An 18,772-nucleotide genomic window follows, 5' to 3' on the forward strand; every position below is an offset into this window, starting at 1 on the left:
CCTTTTTGCACCAACAATTACCTCGTTATGTTTTTACAGAGGAAAAACCAATGTGTGGTGCCAATGAGCTGCAAGATCAACTTGCTTCCCTAGCAAAAATGAATTATGTACGCCATTTCAAAAGATTTAAGTCAGAAATGCTTGCTCTTTCATGTGCAAGTCTCCGTAGGTATCTTGTTTTATTCCTTAATGGGCTTCGAATGATTGCCTGGGCGTCCTTACAAGTTAGTTCTCCCTTCGCAGAGCCCTGCTGTCGTCGCTGTGATATTCCAAGCGGGTTGCCGAATAATTCACTCCCTAGCGGATAAGACAAGGATGTCACTTGTGGGGAGTGGGGGTGAGGGGCCAGGAAGGCATTTGGTGGTGGTGTTGGCAATGTGGTAGCAGCATTGCCTTTTTCATCTAGGAGCTAACCTAGCCCTGGTTTGATGGCAACTAGTACTCAAGGACATGGTTTGATTTCTTTTTTTTTTTTTTTTTTTCTCTGCGTGTTGTGAGTTTTGTGGTCTGCTCGTCCGGCACAAGTCAATGCAGTGCTTTTGAAGGCCTCGCGCTCCTATACATTGCTGTCAGGGGAAGTCTAGTTCTGGACATTCAGTAAAAGCGAGGGCCATATTCCCTTCCTTACACCAGCTTGCCTAAACCTGTTGGGAGCTAGTCATTCTCTCGAAAACATACAGGGGAGAAAAAATGACAGGTAATGTGGTTGAATCAAGAATGTAGTGAGACCAAAACTGAATGTTTTAATCTGTTTTTCATGCTATGAGCTGTTTTATAACACGCTTGATGTTTCTGAGCACTTTAAGTGTGTGTCTCACTGTAAAGAGCCGGCATTTGATTCCTAAAGCATGCAACAGAATTTTACTAATCCATCACACAGGCACCCACTCCATAGATCTGTATAGAATATGCAAGTACACTATTTATATTTGGGATGTAGTCACAGACTTGGTATAGCTTGGATAGTAAATATAAAGCGACAGAGCTAAAGAGAATATTCCAGCAGTATGGAACTGGGTAAAAAAGAAATATGTATTACTGTTCTCAGATATTACTTTTGCCTTATATCACGATCAACTTGGTTCCCTTTTCCTTTACAAGTATAACTCAATAAAAACCAAAGCTGCTTAAGCTGGCAAATCAACTATGGTATTTTGAATAAAATAAACTCTCTCTATGCAAGCCTGCTCCTTGACACATAATTAAATTTACAATGTTCATGTTTAAGTACTAAATAGTAAGCAATTTCTGATGGAAAAACTAGGTGGACTCGTAATTTTTTTTTCTCCTGGGCTCTGTAGCTAGGTATGCAAGCTGAACTGTGGGGACTCCTCAGGTTTCCAATGGAGTCATTGGTGTGTGAAACACTTGACACATTGACTGGAAATAAAGTCCGTTTATCTTTTAAATATCCAGGAACTGGTTCACGAATTCCTGAGGCATAGAAGAGCCCTACGGGAGCTTGTGTTATTATAAGTGACTTGGTAGCTACATGGCAAGGCAGCAGCAGAGACTTGGAACAGGTCTGAAATGTTGCTACCTCCTGCTTGCTTTCATTTTTCTGTTGTCCTGTCTTTCCAAAGTATACCACCAAGTAAACATGAAGGTGTCTTCCCAGAGACATAGTGGCAAGGAAAAAAAAGGAACTAGGACAGGTCCTGGCTGTAAAGCCTGGGAAAGCTATTAGATATCTGGCCCTGCATCAAAACCCCTCCTCCTTGGAAGCTACTTTCTATATGTACTCCTCTGGGGTGGCAACTATCCTCAGTGTCTATCCTTTTCCTTTTTCCTATTTTTTTCCTTTACTCATTCTTCTCATATGTTCTCTGTTACGTTGCTTGACATGTAGTAACTATGTGGAAACATCCCCATAGTCGATACCAAACATTTCTTTGGCAATTTGGCTTTCAAATCATGAAAGCAGCTAATCCAAATTCTTACTCTCTGTCTGCTCAAGGGTGTGTGTGTGTGTGTGTGTGTGTGTGTGTGAAGGAATATTGCTCTTCTTTCTCTCCCATGCTTCTAAAATTTTCTTAAAGAATAAAAGCTATTGTCAGTTTTCATACATTTGATTTTTTTTTTTCTGGTGAATTAATATTATCATAAAGAATAGATGAAAGTGTTACTTTGGAGACTGCAGGAAATGAAATAGTCAGTGGATATTGGCCCTTCTACTTGCTGTGGCGATGGGTGGGTTTTCCATGGCACTCTAAATTTTCTAGGATGGTGGCAAGTTGAGGTGACCTGAGGAAAGACTACTTCTGAGGTTAGAAGAAATCAAATCAAGGGAGTGGCACTGAAGGTTGGAACATCTCTCTCCCTCCATCTTCTCCATCAGCAGGCATTGTACTTTCTGGAATTTTAAAATTAAAAAGTACTCCATTTCTTTAGCACTTTGATTTGAAAAACACCAGGGCACCTTTTGCCATTGACTTTTAGTGCCTACAGAATCCCAAGCCTTTCCCCGCCATGTCATTCTTTTACAACAGGGGTTCCCTAAACCCTTATGTTCCAGCCACTGACTAAAATGAAAGTTTAAGGACTTTATCCACTGGTGTGCTTTCTCAGGCAGAACTTCTAGATGTGTGAATCTCACACACCTAGATGAGAAGCCAATAAAATAGCATGAAACCAGACAAATGTTAGAGGAGAAGAGGTCAAAAAGTGATGAATTTCATCTGTAGAGGAATGCCTGTCTGGTTGGTTGAGTTTGAGCAAAGCTATCTAAATCTGGGTTCTAAAATCTTGCTGTCACGCCTCTTGGGGCATTGCAGTTCAGGTACTTTATGCTGTTCTCTTCATCTGTATTCCAAGTGCCCATCAGACTTCATCTCTTGTAGGTATCTCCTGATATTATCCTGGTCATATCTCCTACCATCTATGCCAGGCTCCTCCTCTTATTGTAGTGAGGAAGTGCTTCATGGCAGTTGTATGGTTTTAGTTCTTCTTGAGAAACGGAACCCAAATGGGGAATTCTGCCCATGATGGAAAATGGACACTCAAAATACATGAAGTGGAACTCCCATGGTGTACTGCAAATATATTCTTCTTCCCACCATGTATCTTTTTCCCAGGTAAACCTCCTCCTCCTTTTATTTTTTTATTTTTTATTTTTATTTAAAACCCACTTTTCCATTGGGGTAACATTGTATTTTAATGAAAAATGTCAGCCATCATATTTAACCATCGTTTTCATGCCAGGGCAGTACATGCCTCAGAAGCCTAAACTGCATTGCATACTTACAGTGAAATGTCCAGGGGAATGATGTGTGCCAGTTTGTTGCTGGGTTTTGGATGTCTTTCAGGACCACCTGTTGCATAATGCAATTGCCAGCCCCAGACCAGAGAACATAATAAATATTTTAGAATCTGGAAGCCCAGCACTAACCAGGCTTTTATGGACTAAAAGCCAGTAAAAATAAAATGTATAGAGTCAAAAAGCAACAAGTTTCAAAGAAGTACTTAGCTGAGTATTTCAGGAAAGCTTTTTCTAGAAATGTTATAAGTATATTGTATGATTTTAAATGCAACCAACAAAATGCATTTCACTTCTGTTATGTAATAGAAAAGAGTGTATATATAGTTTGGACCATGTTAAGTTACGATACTGTAATAGTACAGTAAGGAAGTCTTAGTGGAATCAGATCTATATATTTTGTCAGGCTATTCTACAGACAGACCAAATAAAATCACACAAAAAATGAATAATCCTCAAATTACAGCCTCTTTCTAGCATCCAGCTTTTCTACATATTCTTTCCCCTGTGTGTTCCAGTACTTTGCTGTTCTGTCACCTTGTCCCCAAATCTTCCTTCCGTCTTGTGGCTCCCCAATGTGCTGATTGCCTGGGCAGTCATGCAGCTGCCTTTTTGCAGCGCCTGCTCCTTCTCCGCTCTGTGCTCAGAGCTGCAGAGGTGTCGCTGGGAAGGTATCTTCTAGAGAAGTCGCATTTGCAATGCAAAAAAGCTGTGAACAATTTCTTCAAACACCAGCTGGCTGCTGTGTATAAGAATTTAAAGTGTTTCTTAGTGGTATGCAAGAAGAATTCCTTTGTCCTTCCTCCAACGTAAAAAAGTCAAAGTCCTATTGTTTTGGTTGACCTACTATGTTAGGGATGCAGCAGAAGTATATCCAGATCACACTGTCTAATTTTCCATTCCCATTTCACCTTTTGATTCAAGGCAGCTAGGACTGCCTTGAATATGTGTGTGTGTGTGTATAGTTTTGCTGGATGTGAGCCCTCTTTGTCAGGAAAATGTTGAACAGGGAGGCTTTGAACATTTCTGGATGTTTGAGAACTCCAGCAGATTGGATTCCTCTGATGCAGTTGTTGTACGCCAGGATATTTTGTGATCATGTGTGGGATTTCTGGATATTGTCTCTCCTTGGTGCTGATGGGAATGTACCCTCTGCTGTATTGTCATGTGTAGTAGTCTAATTTCTCCTAAAAGTGTCAGGTTTGCAGTGTGCAAGTAGAATAAATGTGTAGCCCATAACTAATAGGTATGTCCCCGTCCCCCCCCCCCCCCAGCCAAGGTTTACTGTATGCTCTGCAGTTTTTGTGCACATATTTCTATATAGGAAATCTTGTAATTGCTAATGACTTCAGCAATAGTGAATAGTGATAGAAGGCTGGGCATTTCCTAAGGCAAAACATTGAGGTTACTGTTGGTACAATCTGAGCACAGACAACAGGAGTACACCCCTCACACCAAGACCCCTCCAAATTAGTGTATCTTGGTAGAGAAATCTAGCTATGTAATCTCTCTACCCACCCACATGTAAAGCTTGGGTCCTAGTAATATTACCGAATTTGAGGAGCCACAAGGATAAGTTTGATCTCAGTGCTTTTCTAATTCTTAAGTGGGATGCCCTTTGAGAAGTCCCTTGGTTCTCCTGAGAGTATAGAGAGCAATGAAGTCTGTATGGAAAAGGATCTTGGACATGGAGCTGGAAGGGCAAGAATTGTTGATAGAATTCCTTATGGGGATCCCCACTGTAGAAATGTTGACTCTGGCTCATCACTAAGTTTAGAAACCATGAAAAACATGTACCATGCACTTTATATAGAGCAGATGGTGCAATAGGCTTTACTGATTGCAGTGAGTCAAATAACAGATTGTCTAGAAAAGTTTGCTTGCTTTTGGCAGACAATTTGATTCAGCTCATAGTATGTTACTGAAGTTCATTGCGCATCTCTGCAAAAGTAGGCAGCTAACACATTTTATGTCATCTGCTTTATGAAAAGTTTCTTAAATGACAAAAAAAGTTAGAAGTTGTGTCCCTACTTTTACTCTTGAGTGGAGGTGGGGAAAGGAGTCTTGAATCCATGAGTAGAAAAGGCAATTTGAGATCCATGAAATTGATTCATGTTCCAAAACCACAGTTGTCTTCCAGTTGGTACAAACTTATGTTTTCATAATCTTTTTCTGTACTTTTTGAAATAATTCCTCATTTGTAGTTTGGAATGGAAGAAACATGAAAATCACAGAATTTACTGCAGGAAGCATAGTTTCTACAAAGCTCTAATGTCAACAACAACAAAGGAAGTTCTGTTAGATGCTCCAGAGAAGACCAGACAGATTTAGGAAACCAAAGTACTATTTAATCTTAACAGTAAGAACAAAGCATACATGAACATGAATGTTAAACTAATAATAAAGAAGTCTATGTGTACAACTTGATCATATTAAGCATGATCCTATTAAGCATGATCATACGGTAAAGGGATCCTAGGATGCACTAGCTTCTTTGGGTCCCTCTGTGTGTGTGCCATTGCATGTTATTCTCTTCTCTGAAATAGTTCCTCAAAAACACTGTGCTGCAAGCCAGGCAAAAGTACTTAGCTGAGTTGGCTCTCACCTGGTCTTGTCTGGTATGGTTAGCAAGTGGGCCAGGGCATTACATCAAAGTGACTTGCTCTTCCCATGTTCTTTTAGCTTTGTCAGATGGGTGTCAATTGGAAACTGCTTACTGTGAAGCTGAGCTGACAATATATTGGACATGCCAAAGACTAGGTCACAATATAGTGTTTACAAATGATGCCTGAGGATCTTGAAGTCCTACAGACTGTGGCTGTATGTGGTCCCAAGTGGTGATAACTTGTCTTGAAAATGAAATTTTTTTTCTTTAAAAGTATCATAATCTGTAGCTGATAGTGCAAATCACTGCACATGTTTCACATTTCATTCACTTGTCACACATCCAGTATGTAAAATCCATTTGTCAAGGTACGATTAACGTTTTCATCAGAGGATGAGAGTCAGTGGTGTTACTGAGGAGCCTGGTTCTTTGCTGTGAACCCTAAAAACTCATATTTTTTGTGCTGTAGACCACTAGTGACCACCTTGGCCAAAATGGTGGCTATCGCACTGTCAGATGCTGTGTACTGCCATGTGACACATCTGTAGGTGCAAGGTATGACTTATGCTGGCAAGGATAAGAATGGAGAAAGGAGGAGGTGTGCTGACATCCTCACTGTATGCAATTCCTATAGGCCTTGGAGTTTTTCAAGAAGCAGATGAAAGCAGGTTCTTCCCAGCGAACCCAGCCAGCTGACAGACTATGCCATTGCCAGCTGGTATGATTTTTATTATGTCTTTGTTATTTATCATGATTTGCCAGTTTTCCCTAGTTCAGCCTGACTGCCGTTTCCCATTATCAGCAGTGGGACTGAAGTTAGCAAGGGGGCTGTCATTTTCGCTATCTCTTTACCATGGTAGTTGCCATCTCCCAGGATTTCCACCGAAACCTGCCCAGAGACTAAATGCCTACTGTTGTGTGGATTTGGGGAGGTAGTCAGTACCCCTGGGTAAGCATATGACCTGTGAGAAGCAGCAAAGACCCCATGAAAGGTATGAGTCATGGGAGGATGACGAGGGAAGTGATTTAAGGGCTGCAGGACAATGCAGGGGAACGTGGCACTTGGAAGAGGCCTAGGGGCACAGATAGTCTGGAGGAGGAAAAGATTCAGCTGGAAAGTCATGAGAGAAGAGAGAAAATGTGCTGCTGAGTCCAGAGCCTCAGCCCCTCCAGTGATAACTCCCTTCTTCATTATCTTCAGCATTTGGGAATGGGGAGCATGGTGGCAGAGGGTCTCTAATGCAAAGATTGAGCCACCAGGAACCTGACAAACTTGTGAGACAAAACGTGTTGAAGAAATTACCCTAAGTTCAAAAGCACTCAAAGTACAGCTTAATATATTTTTTTAAATCCCTTTTTTAGGCATAAACAAAAAAAAGAAGTTTCACATTTTCTCAGTCAGGGTTCTTCATATCTTATTTTCAAAGGAGATGGTGACTGTGCAGGAGGACACAGTAACACAGGCAAGACACCTGCCCCAACCTCAACCCAGCAGAAGCAAGCTAGGTGCCTGAGAACTGTCAAGGCTGGGTCCTATAGAGCAATGTGTTTAGTGTCCAGCAGTCAGAGCACGGTCTGCTTTAATATCAACTTACACATACTACTAATCTTGTACTGCTTCTGCTGGTGCAGAGCCTCAGAAAGGTGGGCTCGGATCTGAGTCTTTGCTGGGGGCCTACCTTGCTGTACAGCTGACACTTAAGTACTGTGGTCACAACATCAGACTGATTTCTCACTACCTTACTCTGTGTGAGTTTATTCCTGCAGAAACTGGGTATGAAATGCTGCCAGCACATAATGGTGGTAATTTACAGTCAGTTTTGCACAGGAGTAAGTGACTACACAATATTCAGGGCAGAAGAGAAGAAAATCGCTCAGATCTGACTGTGTGCAAGATGAGGTGGGCTGCACACTGGAACGTGCAGTGTATCACCCTCCTCCTGTTGCCCTGGAGGAAGAACTGACCTAGTCCAAAATTTGTACTTTCTGGGTCCTATGGATGTTTTTTTTCAGGACACCCACCATTGACTTAACTGTGAATTCAGTGGGAGTTAAGCCAAATTGGAGCACTGTGGAAAAGTCTTTTCAAAATATGTAATCTGCCATTCATGGGCATGTTGTCTGGAAGCCTTCCAGAGCAGCTCTCGGGCCAAACAGGATCATCTCCGAATGCTTTTAAGAGTGACAGACTCCATCAGTTAGATGCAAAGGAAGCAAATGTAGGATGAGTGTGGCAAACCTGGATGCTTACCTGCTACAACAGGAACCACTGACGCTACTACTGAAGGTCGTCCTACCTCCTACTCACAACTTTTCTCTGGAACAAAAGCTTTTATAGACTTTGCTGCCCTAGAAAGTCCATTTGTTGCTGGCCTGGAGTTGGTCAAATCTAGAAACATTCATTTGCAGTCCTAGTAGCAGTGTGAAATGTTCACTTCAATTTTGCGCATAATCTATTTTTGATTAACTTCAGATGTTTGTACTGACTTTTCAGCTGCAGCCTATTTGCATACTTAGCCATATTTGCATGTGAACAAAGGGTATTGGGCATGAACAAAGATATTTCCTTATTACTTTCTGCTATCTCAAATTTCTTCTCATCCAAGTGTAGAAGCAAATCCAGCATTAGTGGTTTAAGAATTAATAGTATATCAGGGAGCTGAAACAAACAGTTTATGGCAATCCTGTTTGCTTAATCTTTGAGGAAATAACTGCAGACAACCAGTACTTCCAAAGAAAGTGGATTGGTTTTTGATCGATTGATAATCAACCATGGCAAAATTCATCTGCAAATAACCTTACTTAATGTACTGGAAAATTCTCTAATAGCGGAAAGTGTGTTGCTCCCTAAAATTCTTCTTTCTGTGATTTGATAGCTCTAGTAAGCCAATTGCTGTTAGTTTAATTTCATATTTATCTTTCCGTGATGATGTATTTTAATGGTTGCTTTGTCCTGCTAACCTCTAATGATTTTTTTTTCTTTTTTCTTTTTTAACGAAGGCAAACTAGATTTATTTCACAGCGAAGAACACACTGAAGCAGAAACCTCATGTTTCCAGACCAGGTTCGCCACGCCATTCCTTATGCTGAGCCCCATGAAGGGAAGCAGGGAGATGCCTGGCACCGGGAGGTGCGGAGGGTACGTAAGGTTAGTTGATGCCTGCACAAAAATGCATTGACGCAACCCCGCTGCTTTGGTTCTTTGCAGCTGAGGGGGAACACCTGTGTTGTGTCTGCTGTCCTCGCGGGCGGTGGGGAGAGCTGGAGTGTGAGGAGCAGCCTTGCTCTTTGCTTTGGCCCTCCGCAGCTGGGAGTGCAAGCAGCAGCAGGTGTTTCCAATCCAGGCAGCAGCTGGGGACTGGGAGAGCTTGCTGGTGTGGCACCTGCGTGAGGTGAGGTGGGGTGAGGTGAGGTGGGGTGGGGTGGGGTGGGGTGGTCTCATCCCACTGTGGGGCTCCGGTGTTCGGGACAGGGTGGCCAGAGGGCAGCTGCCGTGGGGCAGGCTGTGCTCAGGTGCTGTGATATGTGCTAATTTGTTACATCAAAGTGAGAAACAGCCTTGAAACATCCTGGACTGTGATGTGTGCTAATTTGTTACATCAAAGTAAGAAACAGCCTTGGGAACATCTGTGGGAACATCCTACATCCTGTGGTGGGGGCATGTACCCTGCCTGAGATAAGGGAGTTGAGCTAGCAAAGCGGCAATGTTAGTTTAGATAACCTAATATGGTGATGGCGATGTCACACAACTGTGAAATATAGCACGACCTCGAAAGTTGTAAAATATATGCGTGACCTGAGGGTCACCACTCACAATGCAGAGGGCTGAAGAAGACCCCCTAGCAACAGCCGGCGCAACCGCAGAAGTTACAGGAAGTGCCACATATACCCGGAGCTGGAATTGCATATAAGGAGACTGTGACGGGGGGGTTGGGCACGCCGTTGGTGGAGCAGGAGACTCCCTGGCCGCCCAGCGCTGTTTTGCTTACTTGTAACTTGCTCAATTATTCCATTAAATTGGATTTTATGCAAACCAATTGGAGTGGTTGTGTTTGCCTATAACAGGTGCTGTCACCCGTGATGCCAGAAACCAGGTAAAAGCTCTGTGATGGTGAGTTTTTTGGCAAGAGGCCGAGCTGCCGGCAGCTGAGGGAGGTTGCTGAGATGTTGGGTGGGCGCAGGGGATGGGGGAAGAGGGTTTTTCGGGGTGAGGCCAAGCCTGCCCTGTCAGTGACGCTGGGTGGGCAAAGCTTTTCCCGCACCCGGAGGAGAGTGTGGCAATGTGGAAACAGAGCGCATGTGTCCGCTCACAGTCCTGCGCCGCACGGTTTGGGGAGTGATTCTCTTCCTTGGGGTGCCTCTCAAAAATGAGTAGTTTTATACCCAGGGCTTCCAAACCGCGCCCGCTGCCGCTAGCTGCTTCACGTAAGCAGCTTTGCTGCTGCTGGGGAGCGCTTGTTGATGGAGGAGGGTGAGTCACTTTGTTGGGTCTGCTCGCCGGGAAAATGCTGCGCTCGGCCCCCCACGCGCCAACACCTGCCCACGCCGCAGGAGCTGCCTTGCGGCTTCAGAAACCTAAAATAAAAAAGCCCTGCGAATCCCTCCCCCTCCAGCTTCAGCAGCTCTATTGGAGCTATTTCTGAAGCTGTTACTTCATGTTTTCTGTTTTTTTCAATTTGGTGGGGGGTTTTTTTGGTTTTTTTTTTTTGACTTTTGAAAACGTTGCTGCCTGTGGCAGGCAGGTGAGCGCGCTGTGTTTTCTGGTAGGAGACCCCAGAAGGACAGATGGACACGGGCTCACCTGTCTGCCATAACCTCTTTAGGACATCCCCAGCACGCATTGAACGCAAAGCCGTTTCCAAACATGATAAGCTCTCCTACAGGCACCTCTAGCCTACGCTCGGAGCAGGCGCGTTTCCCACACGATCGTGGGGACCTGGCATCGTAGGGTTTATCTGGACAGGATGGGAGTTTTCTTAGTACGCTGTGTGTAAAAAGCTGGAATCCACTAATTCTGGAGTCTTGATGCAGAAACAGGTCAAATCACTTCCTTTACCTATTTTTTTTATTAAATTCTGTTATTTTTCATTTAAAAACACTTTTCTTAGGCAGCTGTAGCATCTGACTTTGTAAGGGAGGGGATGTGAAAGATCTGGCTTTCTGCATCTTAAATTCTACATAAAATTCCATTCCCCAGTATCTAAATGGAAATCATGACTAAACTGGGAATAATCAAGTAAAGAAGAAATTTCAACAATCGTGTTCTGCTGTGAGAGGTGAGAATCCAAACAAATGCATGCTAAATTATAGACTATTTCTGGCGGGTGGGGAAGAGACACCAAGTTTACAGTGAAGATTATATTTAGTTGTAAAACCACATAGCTTCATGCATACAAGTCAAAAAATATCTACCCTTTTTATTAAAAAAAAAAAAAAGGCACTAATGCAAGACAAAGTTTTTAACTAATAAAGATAAGTTTCCCTGCCTTAGATAGCAGGGAGGATGGTAAAAGCAACTCCGTGTTAGACACTCATGGGACAGCTATATTTGGGTAAAATTCAGCGGTGAGAAAATGGCTTGTACACTGGCGCATGAAAGATCAAGAATCTTTCAAAACAAACGCTGGTTGCCTATGAAGACGGCCCAGCTACATGTAATCAAGACAGGCACGGAAAGCTCTGCAGCCTGCTGAGATAAATGTTTTCAAGCCTGACAAATTCATAAGGCTGGAAATATTGTGAAGTCTAAGCAAGCTGTCTGAGACAGTTAATAAATGAAAAAAAATTTTTTTTAAAGGCATAGTGGTCACACTTCCTGCCTTTGCTCTGCTTTCTAGATTCCAGTGTTTGAGGTACCATGGGGAGAACCACTGGCAGGGTGTTACCTTTTGTATTCTCCTTTATTCCAAAAAAGCCCAAATCCAAAACAAACCCTACTTCAGATGCTTGCTTTCTTTCCCCCTCGTCCCTCCTCTATTCCTTTGCTTTCATCCTAGCCCTCTCTTTACTTTTCTTTGCTTGGGGGAAATGGACTTGATAAACAAAATGGCTTTATAAATAATCTGAGAATAGTTGATCATCCAAAAAATATGCAAGGGAATGGCTAAGACAGACAACAGCAACTTGCAGTTTTTCTAAGTCTTTATAGATGCAAGGGTGAAGATTTATGTCTTGTCAGTACTGAGCAGCTAAGATTTAAAACAGCGAAACAAAACACCATGATTTAGCACTGGCATTGGGGAGTGAATTAACATTAAAAATAATCCATAAATCAAGAAAAGCACTGATAAATGTTGAGTTAACTTTTTGTAGGCTGACAGCCCGGCTTGATACACTCAGTGCAAGAGATAGATGCTAGACTTAATATCCTGATTCAAGATCCTGGTGTAGGAAACCACGGTGTGTGATAGGTGCTAGGAGGTGGATGAGCAATGATCCAGAGAAGGTGGGAAAAAGCTATTTTATGATACATAAAATAATTTGATGGAAGGGCTTAGTTGTGTTGATATCTGCATTAGACAGAGGATCCTACCTCAGATGATCGAGCTCAGCCCTCAAGCTGTGCCTACGTGCAGCTTCGGTTGCTGCGGTCTAGTGAAAACTTGTCTGTGTAGTATATTGAACGCCAGATGAATTCGTCCCGGCCTGGGTCGCTTGAACGCTGAACTGTTGTGGTGCTATTTACCTGAAGTGAGGAAGCAGATGTGCAGCGAGGAATGGGGCAGCCTATGGTTTTTGTATGCCTTAGGTCAACAGAAAGTAGTTTGAGTACAAGTACAGCTGTCCTTTCTTAGACTCTCACTTAATTTTAGTGTGTTTGTTTGTTTGTTTGTTTTTTTACCTCAAAATATTTTGCTCCTTCAAATTGCTCGAAGGTGCCCTGGAAGCTTCCCTCTCCTTCCCTAGATTTGAAGGAGAGAGAAGATCCAGCTGAAAAAGGTTTGCACTTTATTACCCAGGAAGGACAAAGGCACTTGTGATTTAATGGAGTCATTGCCTTATTCAAAGACTGTTAATGGTACTGACTGCCTTGAGGTGTACCCTGTTTTCAGTAAACAACTATTTCATTAAAAAAGGATTTAACCATGTTAGGCAGGGGTTGCCAAAGCACAATAACTTTCTCACCTGCTCCAAATCCTACAGGAATGTTTCCACTGCATTAAATGGATGGAAAGTTTGAGTGTGCTTGCTGACCTCTACGCTGTGAAGTCAAAATGACATCAGCACTGATATTGCTTTCCTCTGCAAAATTCTAATAAACTAAAAATAGATAAAGGTATCTTAAAATGAAGCAGTGTTTTCGGAAAGGAAACACATATTAAGGCTGTTTCCCTTACTCCAGTCCTGCAAACTGTCCACACACAGATGTGGGAGCAGCGTCTGAGGCTTCAGAGACCCCACCAGAGGCCTTGCTTATGCCTGCTGATCTCTTTGCAAGGGGGACTCGGATCATAGCATTGCACTACAGAATTAAACACCTACAAGAGATAGAAAAACGGATCAATAAGGCAATAAAATGTCATGGCAGAAAAGCGCCAGAGTCTCTCTGCAAAAGAAAGAAATAAATATGACAAACTTCCATCGCAACAAAAGAAACCTAACATGTGTTAAGTGTCACCCACTGTGTGCGACTTCAGTTTTTTTTCAAGCTGGCCAAAGCCTAAAACCTCTGCCTCAGGCTCTTTGGAAAGTGGTGGTGAGCAGAGCTTCGTGCAGCGAGCTGCAGAGGGTGGCCAGCCGCAGGGGTATTTATCTTTGACATTTGTATGGTCATGCTTGTTTACACATAAAAGGAAAAAGCCAATATATCTGGAGATGGTCATAAATGTGCACCTTTCTAGTAGGGAACAGCTTGTAGTTATACTGGAAAATTGTTTCTGAACAGAAAATGAGTGCTCTGCCAGAGGTCTCGTGTTGTGAGTGGATGTGATGGAACAAAGAGATGCTGTCATACTAATACTTCAAAAAGCAGGAAGCCTGAACCTAAAATGTACCTTGTATGGTCAATAGCTGATAGTTTTGTAATGGGGGTGGGGAAAAGAAGGATATTCCTGGCTGGATATTAAACGGTTTGCTTGCATTCCTCTTTTTTTTCCTTTAGTCTGTAACTTGCTTCTTCTGCGCTCCTTTGTAAAGTGCTTTCTAGATCAGTTGATGCTACAGCTATAAAAAACAAAAGAGCAAAGCCATAGACCAGTTTAATTGAGCATAACAAATTAAACTGCTCTATCACAAATAAAAAAAAATACAGTAGCTATAAATCATTGGAAAAGGAAGAGCAGTATTTACAAGTTTTGTCACAGAAATTTGATTGTTTTTAAAGGAGGCCTTTGGGAAAAAAGTTGCTTTGAAATGCTTTGTTTCCCCTATTAAAAGGAAATTAAGATAAAGTAATGCAAAATATTTTTATCTTTTCGCATTTGGGAAGGGCGCTGTGGGGGGAACACAAGGATTGCCGGACGATGCTTCGAAGGAGGGAGGTGAGATGGAGGATTTGGTTTGCATGGGGACTTCTTGTTTCTGTTAGACTTTCATGCTTTCCTCATTTGGCAATATAAAAACCTAGTATTCTGGAAGAGAAAGATGTTAGGAGAAGAATGCAGCTTGGTTGTGGCAGTTCATTAAAAAAAAAAAAAAGAAAAAAAAACTGACATTTCCAGGAAAGAGTGCTGTGTGGTGGAGGCACCCACTTGCTTGGCTGTGCATGTGAAGCCCAGGCCCCATGGTGGCACAGGCGGCACAGAAAAGCTGCTGGGGCACCTGGGCTACCATGTGGAGCCCTTATTTTCCCCTGTATGTGTCCATGATCCCTATCAATGTTGAAGGTTGGACACTAGGGCATTTCTGCTGGCCCTCCTCTGTGCTAGGAAAGGTGGACTATCTTCTAGATGAATTAACGCTAGATATGTCCCAGATGAAGGACTTTGGTTTGGAGGAGGGACAGTAGCTAGTGTCATATGCTAGACCGCCGAGACCTCCGCAGCGTTTTGCCTGCTAATGCTGCTCTTATTTCCTTATTCCCACACAGGACTGAGGTGTCAGAGCTGATGGTACCAAGCAGCTTGCTGGGCCCAGTCGCAGTGCCTCCATCTCTGGTAGCGTCTGTGGGCTAGCTGCTGATATGCCTGCATGGGCAGAAACCTGGGGGACGAGCGGCCGATATCCAGTGAGTAGTGCACTATCAGATTGTATTCTGGAAACTATCATTTTTACTTGCTCCCTTCTGCTTGTTGAAGCCATATGTCCAGGGCAGTGCTTTCCAAGTGGACGTGGTTTTTGATAGTAGGGAATGGCCAGAAAGGTCGCGCATCCTGGGAAGGCTGGCGCTTTCTCTGTGGCAACGAGGGTGGTCAGCCAGGGTGACCAGCCTAGGCAAATAGAAATGATGTGGTGGGCCACAGCTTGCCTGTGAAGCTGCAGGACCACTGATGCTAGGGAGGAACAGCATTAGGTAAAGGAGAGGATGCTGAAGTCCATCTGGCTGCCCCTTGTTCTTGTGTGCTTGCATTGGCCTTCCTTGTGTTGGTTTGGCTTACCTTATTAAGTGCAGCAGAAAATGCAAGTTCAGCCTGTGAACCCATCTGAGGGTCAGGTCCCCTGAGAAGGGACATGGGATAGGGCTCATTAACTTGCTGAATAGAGGGGGGGAAAACCCCAGAGAGTGAGTTACTCCTAGTAAGGGATTACAGAATGTGTTGTTTTGGCACAGTGCTGCTCCCGTTGACTTTGCTGAGGCTTTGATTGCTCGTTACCGTATGCATTTTCCTCTTCTATTACAAGCGTGTTCCTTTGCCCCCATTCACAGTCCTTGTTTTCAGTGTCCAAATGGCGAGTGTGAAGGACTCCCCAGAGGGGTTAACCACTGCCAAGCTCCGTATCATCATTTGTACTTGTTTAGTAATTCCCAAACATGGGTACTTTACATGACAAATCCCATTTTCCTGAGGCTCCTAAAGCGATTCAGAAATGCCATGGGTTGTGTAATGGAAGACATATAGCCCCTTGTGGTGCACAAGCCCATTGGCAAGTGGGATTTGCACACTGATGTGGTGCAGCAGGAAAGAAATTAGAATTCTGCATGTGTTACTGTCACCTGCTAACTGATTCAGAAGAACACATAAAGGAAAGAGAAATAACTAAAAGTGTTAAAAATAATATATATAAAAAAAGAAGTGTTAGGGGAATGTTTCTTTTTAATGATAATTTGTGACTGAGTATTTAATTATGAAGCTACTGATAATTTATCTGGAAATGGGATTTTGGGGTGGATTGCTACAAGACACCTGAAGACTCTACAGTGGCTTAACCCTTTTTTCATTTCTCTTCTATTTTTTTGTTATTGCAACAGAAGAATAAATCTATTCTCTAGAGAAAAATCACCCTGGGAGTGAGGCAGAAATGTGCCTAGAATCACAATTACTTATTATACCTGAGTTGATCATGACACTTCATCAGCTTTCTCATGCAAATGGATATATTCACCAGTATCTGTTTAAAACAGACTCCTACATTCATTGACTACAGTATTAGCAGAGGTGAAAGTAAAATGGATCCAAACATAATCAAAGCGAATTCTCTGAGGATTCTGCTCCTTTTTTCTCTGGTGCTCAGCTGGGATAGAGAGAGAGATAATGAAAGACTTTCCTCAAAGCCTGTTCAGGTTCAGGGCTTAGGGACTGAGTCATGTCCAGTTTCCTTGCTAATTTGCAATAAATTATGAAAAACCCAAGTACTTCAGTTCTCTTGTCTTGTAAAATGGGTGTGCTAATAGGCCTTCAGAGTGGTATTAGCAGTTTGAGTTACTATTTCTGACTTTTTCTGAGATTTTCAGGTAACATCAGAAACTATTTACATTCAAATTGCGTTTTTTTGCTTGTAGGTCTCTAATTTTCATATGACTTGGCTAAGAGTGAATGGTATTGCTGGTATTCAACAAATGATGATTACTTATTTTCACTGCAGCACTATCAGTAATGATATCTCTCCATCTCTAGGACGCACTTTGAGTATATAAAAGTAGGAGCATGCACTAAAGCATAACTGCATACCTCAGACACTTCACTCCCATACTATGGGAACACTTCCAACTTGTTGGCATATACTGAGTTATAACCAAGGGAAATCACTTCAGCAGAAAAAGGCATATTTCCAAGATGATGTCTTATGTCTTAATGAGGACAAACCTTTGGAGTGCTTTCTGAATCTGCTGTCTTATTGAATTAAGTATTTATAAATGTGCTGCAGAAATAATATCTTGGCTTAGCTCTGTATTCTAAACTCAGTTTTGTATAGTAATGGCTTGGAAGAAGGCATGAAATTCTTCAGATACTGACAGATATCTTTGCAACCTCAGAAACTAGTTTGGGAGCCCCATAGCACCAGCATCAGAAGATGGCTGCAGGATCTACCCCCTCACCCCCACCCCTAAATTGTCAAGCTCTCCTAACCCCTGTGATAGTCAGTAGAAATTTTAAGAGTTTGTGGTCAGGGTGACAGTCTTTTGGTGATTCCTGATGATCATTCAGCTGACCACATCTTTAATCTAGAGTTTAGGAGTTAACCCAGGTATGACCTTCATGCAGTTTGTATGGGGCTAAAACATTGATGATATATATGATGATATTGATTTTATATATATTTTTTCCTGCAAAGCCAGTTGAAATCTTGGAATGGTTGGGTGGTTATAGAGATTCAGGGAAAGTCAGTGATATTCAACTTGGTAGGAATGCAAGGATCTTTCGTCTTCAGTTTTTATAGATGCATCTACCTGTTCTCTTCCCTGGCCCCCTTCACATTGAGCCTGTGGCTGGCGGAGGCGTATAGGAGGGCCTGAGTATTGGAAATCTCTGCTGAAGGATGTGGAGCATTCTCTGATGGAGACAAGCAAATACGTTGTGTTCTTGTATCGTGGGTTTTTTTGGGGAACTGTGATCATCCTTTCCTTTTTTTTTTTTTTCCTCCCATCATAAGTGTTTCACATTAAATTATACCCATAGCATGAGAAATTGCTTCAAAAGAGAACTAGTGAAGACTCTCTTGAGAAATAGCAGAATTTGTCAGAAAGCAACATACACACCAAACCGTTTAAAAGTAAAAACTTTCAAAGTTTCAAAGTCAGGAAATAGCATTATTTAGAATGCTTGTCCAATTTAACATGCTTTTCTGTGTATATGGAGGAGGCTATCATGATCACATAAGCATTTTTTCTTCCCTGCTGTAGAACTTAACTGAAAGAAGTTGTCGTGCATATAACCCTTGTGCATTTGTTACGTAGTGAGTGCAGGAGATGATTGCCTAGTCATGATAGTTTTTCCTGCCCTGCAGGTCTGGATTCTGTCCTTTCCTATGGTATAAAATTTTCGTGTGACACTGGACCTTAATCTTTTTTCTAAATTCTCAGAAAAAATGGCATTTTGGAGAGCCTGAGTTTGGGTTAAACAGGAAGTCATTGTAACTGGGGGAGAGAGGGAATTAGAAAATGGCAAAACACTCAGGAGCTTTGTTTCCGTGGTTTTAAGGTGAAACTTTCTGACTTTTTAGTGTGAAATGGTATTTTTCATTTAAAAATTGACATACACTAAATCACATAAAAAAAGGTCTGAAAATAATTATCCTGACAGAAATGGTGTTTTTTTTCTGTCTGAAAGAAATATCTTAGGCTGACCTGAAGTTAATTGTTTCTGATTAAAATGTTTGCAAATCTTTATCAGATGAACCAAATAACATAAATCTTTTATATATGACTCTTAGCTCTGACCACCAAAATAATAATAATAATAAAAATACTTTCCTTGCTCAGGTTTACATCTATCTCATACTTGGTCATGCAAAGCCAGCTTTTTCAGAGGTGGCTGCTGATTGTGTGCTCATTTGAGACTCTGGAACCCAGATTTGCAGAAATATGGAGCCCA

The 18,772-nt window shown here is 42.2% G+C and overlaps 1 long non-coding RNA gene across 1 annotated transcript; it reads left to right on the forward strand.

Annotated features, from left to right (window-relative positions):
• Positions 1-10,993: 10,993 nt before the first annotated feature.
• Positions 10,994-16,520, forward strand: LOC112967084. Its single transcript, XR_003253844.1, has 4 exons — positions 10,994-11,137; positions 14,290-14,341; positions 14,890-15,027; positions 16,210-16,520. It is a non-coding gene; the product is annotated as an uncharacterized LOC112967084 (long non-coding RNA).
• Positions 16,521-18,772: the final 2,252 nt, after the last annotated feature.

This window comes from Apteryx rowi, unplaced genomic scaffold (assembly GCF_003343035.1).
Source record: "Apteryx rowi isolate R43461 unplaced genomic scaffold, aptRow1 scaffold_263, whole genome shotgun sequence".
NCBI classification, from domain to species: domain Eukaryota; kingdom Metazoa; phylum Chordata; class Aves; order Apterygiformes; family Apterygidae; genus Apteryx; species Apteryx rowi.